This window comes from Streptopelia decaocto (genome assembly GCF_964273445.1).
Source record: "Streptopelia decaocto genome assembly, chromosome: 4".
Classification (NCBI taxonomy): Eukaryota; Metazoa; Chordata; class Aves; order Columbiformes; family Columbidae; genus Streptopelia; species Streptopelia decaocto.
In genome coordinates this window covers 59,319,900-59,332,270 of record NC_138658.1, presented here as the reverse complement: position 1 = coordinate 59,332,270, position 12,371 = coordinate 59,319,900, and positions in this window count along the sequence as shown.

The following is a 12,371-nucleotide window of genomic DNA, read 5'->3' as shown; positions in this document are numbered from 1 at the left end:
TTTAGACGTACCTGCTCTGCTGCCTGTGCCGCTTAAATTGATTACCTGTTGACAAGCTATAAATAACGTTGCGATTAGAGCACCACAATGTGTGACATTCCACAGGCTGAAGCACAGCTGTATTTTCCCTACCCTAACCTAAGTGTCCTCTGAGTAGAGGAGTTTGCTTTGTCTTGCTAACCAGTCAAGGAGGATCGCGTTTCTCAGTCTTGCCTATCTTGCAACTTCTAAGCTCCTGCCTGAAAGAATTATTCATTTGTTAGTGCCAGATTGTCATCTCTTTGAAAGCTGAGCCACGAGATCTTAACAGACTGGATGTACATGGCTGTTAAATTTATTAGTTAAGAAAAACAGCAAATGACAAGTGAATAAAGCACTCCTTGGGACATTCCGACTACGGATTTTGTATAAATCAATAGCAAGTGCTATAAAATGTCAGAAAATACCAGATGAGGAGAAAGGAATCAATAGATACCTTCTGAATTAAATGAGTGATGAATATTCTTTACCAACCAAAATAAATTAAACTACAAAACCCCTATGTTAAAGCAATATCCAGCCTCTTACTTGAAACCCCAAAGGAAGGTAGTTCAGGGTTAAGGCTGGAAGCTCTGTCCTTAAACAGCATCACTGAGGAAGAGGGGGACAGAAGGGAGGAGTAGGAAAAGAACAACTAAATTGTTTTGACACAAGTTGAGAATGAAATATTAACTCAAACATGTTCCTTTTCATTGTGAATTCCCTTCATGCTCTGGGCTTGAGTCAAAAAGACAGTGGCCATCTTTCTGTAACGTGTTTGCACCGTATACTGACTCTGACTTGGATCCCTAGTAGTAATATAGCACCAATACTAAAACCAGGAACGGCTAAAAGTGCGCCAAGTCACTTATCACCAACTGAGGATGCATTCTGTGTTTTCCAGAGGTCCTTCCACCTCCAGTGGCCTGAACAATTTAACATGTTTATAGATATATTTTTTCTTTTTGTGGTTTTGGATCTCACCTTCTGTAGCATGTTCTGGATCCCACTTTCTATAGCATGCTAGGCCAGGAACCCGATGGGAACACCACTGTACAGTCACGACGGTAGAGCAGACAACAGAAGACTTGGGTTCACACGCAAAGTTTTGTACCACCTGTGGATCTACCCTTAATGCAGATGATCACTTTAAGGTACACATTTCTGCTTTTATTGAGCCCCTGTTTATAAAAGTCACAGCCACACACTAATTCTTGTTTATAAAAGTCACAGCCACACACTAAATCCTTCCTACCATGTATGCGTTGTCTTTTTCTTTTAATGATGAAAGAAGTCCTTACAGGGTAGGATGCATGCAGAAGAAAGCTGAGATCACGTATAATGGAAACACGCTTATATATGTCTTCCAGCCTCCTGTTGAAGACTACATACAGAACTCCTCACTCGCCTTTGCAGAAGTAGGTCAAAGAAGGGCAGTGAAAATAGAACATGGAAAATCCCTCCTATGAAAAGTGAAAGAAAAAATGGTGTTTGTTTTGGTTTGGGTTTTTTTGGTCTGTTTCTTTTCATTTAAGGAAGAAAAATGATTAGCACAGGACATGATAGAATTTTCTAAAGGAGGAAATGGTAAAAAGGCAGCAGGTCCATTCTTTCTGACTCTCAAAACAACAAGGTAAGGACACACACAAAAGCCAAAGGTAGCAGATCCAAACCAACAAATCAAATGCTTCTTGCAAAACATGTAATTAGAGAGTGGAAATGGCTAAAAGAAGTGCCAGAGGGAAAGAATGTAGTGCAGCTATAATAGTAAGAAATTCAAGCCTAAAGCAGGTATGACTAACAAAGATTTGTGCTTCACAGTACGTATCAGCCTGCAGAGCTGGAGATTCACGTCGAACATAAGGCAGGACCGGCACGTGTGACTGCTCTGACGCCCCAACCCTTCTCTGCCCTTTGCTGGAAACACCTGGTGCTGGCCAGTTTCAGAGACCAGGCTCCGTCCAGCCTGGATGCATCAGAGAGCCGGGGAGGTACAGCAGCTCCCGTGGCCTCACAGATCATCGCTGGACCCTCCTGCCTTCCCTGGGCAGGCAGCTGCCATTCTCCATGTCAGCTGTACTGGAGAGAAGATGTCAGCTCAGAGTCAGAGCATTCCCAGGGTTTACAACAGTTATAGCTTCATTCCATTTATAGCCCTTAGTGCATACAGACCAAAAGGTAAACATCAGAAACTAATCTTACTTGTTTGTTCATATCTTTGTCACCTAAACAGCATCTGCATTCATTATCTGCCAATTATATCTTTCCAATCTGCAGGCAAGACAGATCCCAAAACCTCAGTTACTGCCAAAAGAAGCCGAACACAAGTCCATGCAATTGCCTTCAAGTCCATGATGCTGCTGTGGCAGGACTTGGAAGACTTCTGTTAGGAACAGCAGAGCTAACAGGATCGAGCCTCCCACTCCAGAGAGTAGAAGGTAACACTTTCCATTTGTGAAGAGAGGAACCTGTCACCTTTGGGGGAAGAGGAATATGTGCTGTCCATCACACTGCAGTGGACATTGGGAAATATGCTCTTCCTTTGTGTGGACAGGATGGATCAAGCCAAAGATGCTGCCTTGTTTCTCAGTAAACCAGAACCAGTACAGGGAATACAAAAGATGAAGCTGGCACCCACTGCTACGACTTTGAGAACGCTCATCAGTATTACCCGCAGGATTCTAGCAAAGCACATTTGTCACAAAGATTCAGGAGAAGCTGACCAAATGCAGGAGCAGCCCCCTCCCAGCTCCTGCCACCCTAGCACGGCCACGGTTCTCAACTAATGCAGCGAAATGGCCTTAATCTCGCTCTGCCCTTTCCTGACCCCTCTCAGGAGATTTGTCCTGCCACCGATACCATTTCTGGGCAATGGTAATGCTTCCTACCAAGATTATAGTTGGCTTCACGCACTTGCTCTGCTAATCCCTTGTGACATCTATTCCAGTGCTGGACATAAACTTGCCCGAATCCTTTGCTGAAGCCTCCTTACTCATTCTAAAGCACCTAGAGGGAGACTTTTGCGGATGATCCCTGAGCAGCTCGAATAAGAGATCTATTTCATTAAAGCCCTACCTGTTGTCTGTTATTGTAATAAGCCTTCTCAGTGGAAGCCGAACTGAAAGCGTGCCAGTTCACTGCTGCCGCCTGCTATTTGCGAGGTGTCACAAGCCACACAGTCTGCTGGTATTTGTGCTTTGGTTTCACTGCGTGACTGCAGCCACTCAGGATCTTTATGAATGTAATACATTCCAGCCTAATCTACAACTGAATTAATGTCAGAAGTAAGACAGCGCCCCAAGTGATCAATAAGTGGGCTTTTCCCTATAGAAATATTAGAAGCAACTCAGATTAATAAGCTTCAATTTTATGGGGCAATTCGGCTCTTCCATTTACAGCTTGAATAACTGGCCTTTGTATAGGATATTACATTACTAAATAACATGTGCTAAAAGGAGCTTCCCTGTTGCAGCCCCTGACCTGCAACAGCCATGGATTTCAGGCATCATCAGCAGATACAGCAAAGGACCTGGGATGTCCACCTCAACTAAGTCACTTTCAAAACCAGCACAAATTATTTCTAAATGAATTGCAGGCAACTAAATGCTTTATACTCAGACCTGCTTCAGGATTTAAATGAAGAGTGCTGATAGTGAGACCTTTGGAAGATGAATGACACTGACTTAGATCTTGTGACCATCTATATGCTCACCTTTATGTATCAGAAACAATATCCTGTTGAATATTCTTAGTCTTATCAACTGAATCATATAAAACCAGGCTACAGAAAGAACGATGTCTATAAGGAAGGAACAATCCTTCACTAGAAGGACTAACAGGTCTTCTCATTTCTGATTTTTAGGATTCCATACAAATTAGAATAGCTGAGTGCAAGGATCTGCTTATCTAACAGGAAGAGAGTAAAGCAAAATCCTTCCCCCCCAATTTAATTTTAGGTCATACAGCTACTGAAAATAGAGAAAATAAGTCCAAATGCTACGGTAAACCATTAATTACCAAAACAACCTCTCTAAATCCCTCTTATGAAGTCGCTGCTCATCCTTGCAGAGCTAACAAGCATGCTGCCTGGATTTAACAACAAAATAATTATTGGCTGTGGTGAAGAACTGCACAGGTCGGTGTCCTTGGCACTCGGTGGAGGCCCACTGGGACCTCCAGACTGCCGGCCTTGGCTTGTGCTGGCGCTAACGCATGGGCAGCAAGTAAACCCAACCCTTCCAAAGGAGGGCAACCCCTCCTCAACCCCCCTGCAGCTGCCATGGGATCCACAGTGAAAACAGCAAGGACTTTTCAAAAAAATGGCCTTTGATCCCTAAGAGGTTTATTTTCCTGGAGGCAAATACCATTTTAGCATCACTGGCCAAGTATTTAGCTTTATTTTTATCAGATCAACCTATCCTGCCTCATTCTCTGGGGAAGGTTCACCATTTTCACCCACATGTGTCCTGGAGAGCGCGGAGCTTCATGGGAGTCACAGCATGGCTGGTTTACTGCCCTCTTCCCCAAATCCTTGGCTGAGCTTAGACTGCTCTCAAATTCTTTGAGAATTATTATTCAAAATAAAAATTACAGGCTCCACTTTCTGTTTAACAAACTTGCAGAGCTCAGTAAGGTTGCCAATGGCTATTTTTCATTTCCCATTTATAAAAGGGCAACGACTGCTGTGCCATGTTCAAGGCAGAGCCTTGTCTTTTGCACATTCTATTCCTCTCACTTATTATGCTGCTGTTATTGAGGCATTATGATAAAAAGCAGGCATTCCTGCAAACTAATAATCTTCAGATTCTCCACCCGATCAATGTCGATGTGGTGGAGAACTTCCAAGTGTCTTCAGATTAATTTCTCACATATCATCACAGACACTTGAGCAACAAATAGCCTGCTCTACTCCTGATAATAGAAGATTAGTAACACTAACAAGGTACAGAACAGACAAAGGGAAAATGGTGTAAATCCTTCAAGTAATATATTGCCTCGAATCTTGAGGCAGGTTTCCTAGTGACAGGTGCAAGATCTTGCAGCCTTTAGGTACTGCTGTAGGAGACACCCTCATTTTGTGAAAAGCGACAAAAGCAAAAATCAAATTCATAGTCATTTTCCTCTCCTGTCCTCTTTAGAGTGGAACTGGAATGAAATTTGCCCACTTTTCTTTCCAAAGTAGGCCTCCACACAAGTACTGCCAGTAAATCTCCATGTGACACCAGCCCTCAATGTGATGATTATTGTGGAAGTGTCACAGTCTGCCAGGAATTTGGCCACACTTGAAAATTACTCCTTTTTTTACTTGTTTGAGTATGCAAATGCTCCAGAAATTAATGCAAAAGGAATCCTGGCTTGTCCCTTTTCGTCCCAAAGGGAAATCCAGCTAGCTGTGAGAGCACTTGGACCAGCCTACATGGTTTCTTTGCTTACCCCTTTCACAGTAATACATGCAAAAACAAGTGGCCGTAACAGAATTCATCTAAATCACGCAAAGGTTTCCTAGGCTCATCATGAACACATCTGGAGTCTTCTATCTTTAGCATGCACTATGTACATATTGCAGTGCTATTAAGAACTATTATTAAAGGTATGGTTTAAAATGACGGTTGTAATGATGGAAGGCTGGACTAACATCCTCCATGTCAAGGAAGTTACCAGTATCACCCCAAATGATAGAGGATATAAATTCTGAAGTCAAAAGCACAAGACCCACATGGATTTGAGTGAGAATGTTTTGATTTCTTAATTTGCCTAAATCACGTGTGGCTTACTTATAGCTAGAGATAATGCGGAGGTGCTTGCCACCCTGTCCTCTTCTACAGCCGTCAGGTCTCCTCTTCCACCTTGCCAGTGGATGCCACTAATGCAAACTATCTTCCTGCTCAAGTGCCAGGGCTGGCTCAGACCCCCAGCCTAACACACAGCTCTGCTCTGTGAAGGTGATTACGAATAGGAAGCCCTCATGGTGCAACCCTTTTCAGGGCCGTGCCTGGATTTGTTCTATAGGAATAACTGCCACCTTTTTCTAACTAGTCTGTGCATCTTCTGGAGATGCTCACTGTGTGGCTTCCAGGAGTGCTGGGATCAGAATAAGGGTGTGAACATAAGCACATCTTGAATGTGGGGTAGTAGTGTCTTCAGTAAGGCTTCTTCCTTTTGTTTTCTCACAGAAGAGGCAGCACTGGTCAGTCTACATGGTGAGTTAGAGCACAGAGCAGGCTGGCACAGGAGGAAAGACAGGTATTCGTCATCACCACTGCAACATGGAGAGAAAGTGCAGGGTAGGGATGGAGGAAGGAGGATGAGACCTTGCCATAGCTTCCTCTTCACACAGCACAAGATAGCTGCATTACAGAGAGGAGAAGAAAGACTGACATTGTTTATTCCACACGTTCCAGCAACTCTCAGACCCACAGCTTCAGTCTCCGTAAGGCATAAGCAAAACATAATCTTCCTTGTTCTCCTTCATCTATGTGAATCTGAGCAGAAAGCCATTCCTGAAAAAAGCCAGCTCCTCACTTTTACCTACTCCTCTCATTTCTATCTATATTTGAAATACCCTGTTTTGTTTTCCCTGTGTGAATTCAACTTGTCTTTGCCTTCTAGGCCTGTTCCTTTGGTCCTCTTTTTTGTACCGCTTCCTCCAAAGGCAGCAGACTTATAGCAAGGACCTGAAGTGAGCTGAGATCACACACATGTGCACCCTGACAGCAAAGTGGCCTCATTTTGATGGGCAGCCCTTTCTGATGCTACTCCAGGAAGAGCACGTTAGCTGTAGCTGGGCCCCTGGCACAGTGACAGTATCAGACATAACCAGCCACTTTCTATGGCCTTGCTGCAAACATCCTTTGCTACTGACCCCTGATCTGCTGAACCATTCCCCAAAGTCCATTTTGTTCACAGTTTCTTTTACTTCTTCCTGTGTCCCTCCCAGGCTCGCCATCTCTCTTTATCTGCACAGAAAGATACCCTCCCTTCCTCCCTCATCTTCTCCCAAAAACCTTTTAAAGAAGAAGACTAACAAAAAAGAAGATAGCTTTCATCAGCTTTCAGACGAGGTTCTTGGGGACATGGTTCAGTGCCAGACTCAATGATCCTGAGGGTCTCTTCCAACCGAAATGATTTTACGATTCTACTTTCTAAAACTCATCACTTTGTTTTGCCTGCATGCTTTCCACCCACCCACTCCCAATCTGATTTGTCTATATAAATAGATCACTTTTAAGCAGAGACTGCTTATGACTTCCCACCACTACAGGGAATAATTCAATAGGGTCGTCATTTCAGATGTATTTTGCAGGTGCTTGCAGTAACACGATACTATGTCCCCTGCAACCATAAGACAAAAAGGCCCAGATAGAGTGAGTAGGTGGAGAAAGGACGGGGAAAATGGATAGCATCTCATTCAACTATTAGGTCTTCATATATCAAAGTAAGGATTTCCCCCCTCACAAAAAAAAAAAAAAAAAAAAAAAACAAGCAAAGCCCCCACCACCACCACCAAACCGAAAACCAAACAGAAAAACCTGGCGTTAGTCATCCACCCACTGATAGATAAACATGCTTATAATAATTATGTGACTCCATCACAAAATTATCCATTGACGTCTGAGGGGCTCAGAGGAAACCTAAGGTGGCATACTGGGAAAAAAAAGCCTGCAAGGAGAGGTGGTATGCAGTGTTTTTGGGTTCACTGAGCTGACCCAGCCTCGGTGGTAAGTTAGCATGTATTTGCAACTTCTATCGCAGTATCACAGTATGTTTGGGATTGGAAGGGACCTCAAAGATCATCTAGTCCAATCCCCCTGCTGGAGCAGGAACGCCTAGGTGAGGTCACACAGGAACATGTCCATGTGGGTTTTGAATGTCTCCAGAGAACGAGACTCCACAACCTCCCTGAGCAGCCTGTTCCAGTGCTCTGTCACCCTTACTGAGAAGAAGTTTTTTCTCAAATTTAAGTGGAACCTCTTGTGTTCCAGCTTGATCCCATTACCCCTTGTCCTATCATTGTTTGCCACCGAGAAGAGCCTGGCTCCATCCTCGTGGCACTCACCCTTTATATATTTATAAACATTAATAAGGTCAGAAACCCCATAAACCACATTCATAAATGTTACGGATGCCACCACGGATGCAACACATGGAGTGGCTGTAAGAAGAACTATTAGTAGAAGAATAGATGTTCTATTATCGAAGAGCCCCACAGGTACACACAATTTAGCAACAGGCACTGCGTGGGGAGTTGGAATACTCACGGCCATCAGAGCAGTTGTGTGCAGCGCTGGCATTAAGTGGATTTGGCGTAAGAAGTCAAAACAATGTGCGTGGCCAGCAGGTGAGGCGGCTGTCAAGAGGCAGCCTGGTGAAGCGCCAGCGCCAGGGGTTTGTCACTGTGCTGCAGCGGTGACAGCGGCCGGCGGCAGGAGGGAGCAGACGAGGAGGGGAACGTAGGGCTGGCAGCTGGTGTGCGCCAGCAGGGGTGGAGGGTGCAGGAACGGGGGCTTTCATTTCAGGGTGCTCGAGTCCCCAGGAGGGCACGGTGGCAGCACCACCGGGGACGGACACTGCCCACGCAGGATGACTTTCCTGTCCGAGGCTGACAACTCAGGGACTCTCCTCTCCGTCTCATTTACTTGCAAATAATGGTTTCCTTGTACGCCTACCAAACAATATTTACGCAGGAATGGATAAATAGCTCTCATTAGAGCAAATACTACTACCTAAATTGGGCTATTTGTGACTCTGCACCTCGAGTTTCACTCATCCCTGGTCTGAAGTGCACTAAAAGCACATTATTACTGCTTAAGATGCAAACTACTGTGCTGAAAAATATCACTTTTTACCTTCAGTGAAAGAAGTTAAAAATTAATGGTTAGTTGAAACTAAGGTGAACAGTAAACAGAAACTCCTTGTGACCATGTGCAGGCTATTCCCAATCTGTAATGAGGTTATACTTACTACTTAAGATTAATTACTCTTTTTCTTCTATCTTAATTTATTTTACGCTTTAGGAAACCAACATGTCCAGTAACCACTCTGTATGTGATAAAGAAACACAATAAAAGCAATTTCTCTCCTAACCCCCTCAAAAACCCATTCTCAGTAATGCATTTTTGAATCCAGCATACCTTCCTAATGAGGTTTCAGCATGCCATAAATAACACTAATGAGACTTTGTCTAGCCCATGTAATATATTTCCTTAATATAGCTTTAGATTTTCTTACGTTGCATGGAAAACTAACAGTCATGGAAAGAAATGTCCTCCAATAGCACATTAAAACCAAAAGTACGATTAAATATAAATGAATTCAGTAATTTAATTGCACTGTTGTCATTTTAAAAAATTCAGAAGAAAAGTAATGGTGTCATTTTTTCTATTGGTAAATAATAAAAGTGCTGAGGGAATCAGATAACATTTAAATAAACATTATTGTGACTATACATGATACAAAGATACCTTCTATTGCCAGGTAAATTCTACGTTTGCTAAGGAAGAGAGAGCTCGAAGCGGGTACCTTTGCAAGGCGAGGGACCAGTCCTGTAAGCGTTACACAAGCCATCCCAGATAAGGGATGTTAAGATCTGACTCTCTTTTTATAGAGCTAATAGTCTAAGTGCACACTTCCAGCCTCAAAATGCAGATACTTTAAATATCATCTGCAAAATGCAGCCATTTAAGCAGAGGTTTACAGTGAAACAATCTTCAGATTGACAAGTGGTATATATTTATGCAATCTGCAGTTCCTATAATTCTACAAACAGGCCAACACTGGCTGGAATTTTTTCCTCTAAAAATACCAGCTCTTTTTTTTTTTTTAAGAAAAAGGGAGGAGGAGGCACAACAAAATGTATTTTTGCAGAAAAATTTAATTATTATTTGGGGCAGTATAAATTCGAAGCCTACTTTATTTTTAAAGATCAATTGAAATGTTACACCTGTCACCTCTGTCACCTTTTTTTCTCTCAAAAAGCAATGTAAGGCATATGCAAAATTTCAGTGGGAGCACTTGCAGAGTTTTACCATTGATTTTCATGAAAATGGGTTAACTAGTAGCTCTTCTTCAGGATTTGACCTTTAATGGCAAAATTCAGTAAACATCTTGGACTAGGTTGGGCAAACGATGCAGTGACAACAAGGGAAGATGAAAGAGTAGCAATCTCCACCACAGAAATTAAATTACAATAAAGATGTTGGCGCTGATGGTGATAGGGGCGAAAGCAGTTATGGGCATAAAAATGAAAATAATTAAAGCAAAACTCCATTTCCGTAATTCCTTCAAGTCAGGAGAACAAGATGATCACAGCTTCTGACTTCTGGAAGAACTAGCAGACCAAATTACAGGTTGGGCATCTGAACAAATGATTAAGCCAGGGTGGAAATATATGGCTGAAGATCAGCAGATAAAATAACCTACGTACTCATTCAGGCAAATATGAACCAATTCATCTGATCTTACTGGCCTGTAAGGCTTTAGAACAAGTCTTCCAAGAGAAGATACCCACAAGAGGTGTACGCAAATGAAAACCACCATGAAAATCAACATGGATTTATCAAGACCAGACTAAACTAAACTAACAGTTTCTTTTGGTATGATAACTAATTTTCAAGACAATACAGTGACCTCATGTCTCTGGACTTTGCCAAAGTGTTTATCTAGATGGGAAATCCTTGGTTAAAACGGAGAAGGTGGGTTGAAGAGAAGAACCAGAAGGGAACCAAGTAGCCTCAAGCAGGCCCATCCATGGCTCTGGTGAGACCTTTTCCTGCCTCCCGAGCACGGCTCTGGCTCCTGAGACAGATACAAACCCCGTGGGTGCCGAAGAGGAATGACAGGTGTTCTACCAAGCAGACTTGAAGAGTTTGCCCACTAGCTTTAAATTAGAGCATAAACATCAAAATGAGAAGACCTATTCTTGATATATAGAAAATGAATACAGCATAAACTAGTGAGCTATTATTTAGATTGCAAACAAGAAGGTTTGTAAACATGAGAGTAAAGGATTTCAGGATGTGCTTGCAACAAAAATAGCGTGAAAAATGCAAATGGTTTTAACATGGATTTTGATCAGCACTGTGAAAGAAATTATACAAAGACAGTTCTAGAAATAGCAGTGTACTGAATTCAACATTCTTCTCTGTTTTCCTACTTACAGGTGGGCAAATGACATTATCACTTCTCTATCACCTATATCCTTTTTTGTACACATTGTGCATTTTTCTCAAAGTAAGGGAATTTTCCAAAGTCAAACTGAGACACATTTCATGTGTGCTGATTCTTCTTTACACCCAAGAGAGCTTTTCTGCTTTTTTCCTAGCTAAATCAGTTGATCTAACAAAAGATTATTAATCCTCCACACAAATATTGCCTCCTTTTGTGTATGCGCACGTGTGTGGTTTTGTTTGGTTGGTTGGCTGGTAGTGGGGTTTTGTTGTTGTTGTTTTTGATTTTTTTCTTCCCAGCTTTTCAGTTTAAAAAGTAATTACATGAACTGTTTATGACAAACCTATGTGGCTTATTTTGATGGTAAGGGATAAAAACCAACCAACCAACCAACCACAAAGCCTTGCTTTCTCATGCCTCCTCAAAATTCAGAAAGTTTTATGAAATCACAACAAAATTTGGAGCCCCCAAGCCCTGAGGCATTTATGTTTCTTTTCAAACTTGTCCAGTGACTAAGCTCAGATCACACAGTTATGAATCAACAGCCTTGCCAGATAAGTGTGCAAGTCCCATGTGTTATTTCTGAAGAAGAAAATGACTCCTGACAAAACCGATCCTCATGAGCGCTTGCTCAACATCGCATTTTAATCCTACAGGTATAGGCATGAGTCAGGCTATTAGGAAAAATCCCACAAAATTGCAAAACATCAGTCAAAATAAAGCCATGTTTTTCAGAAGTTAACTTCTTTCCCCCTAAAAAAAGTTTACCATCAGCAGACAAAATTACATACAAGATGTTAACCACATTTTTTCAAGACTCCATAGCCTGGTGCCTGCATGTGCTTCCAGCGTAGTGAGGGGGACTCCGTGATCATAAAGTCATAGTAAAATGCTAAATTTAACACATAAGATCAAATAGCAACATATGAAATCAGGTATGAGGGAGAAGCAAACTTGTAAGGGCAGCTAACAGAAATGACAGGGGAACAAGGACGATCAATATTAGGATTTTGATTCCAGCTCTAGATAGATAGGGAGATCATTCCCCAATGTCCCTTTTTGGCAGGCAATATTAGCAGAAGTGATGTCAAATATTGTCATTTCATATCCAGACAATTGGTATTACTATCTCATTCTCAAAGTGGCGTCTCGGAGAGGCATGTCTAGACATACATTGGGCCACAAAA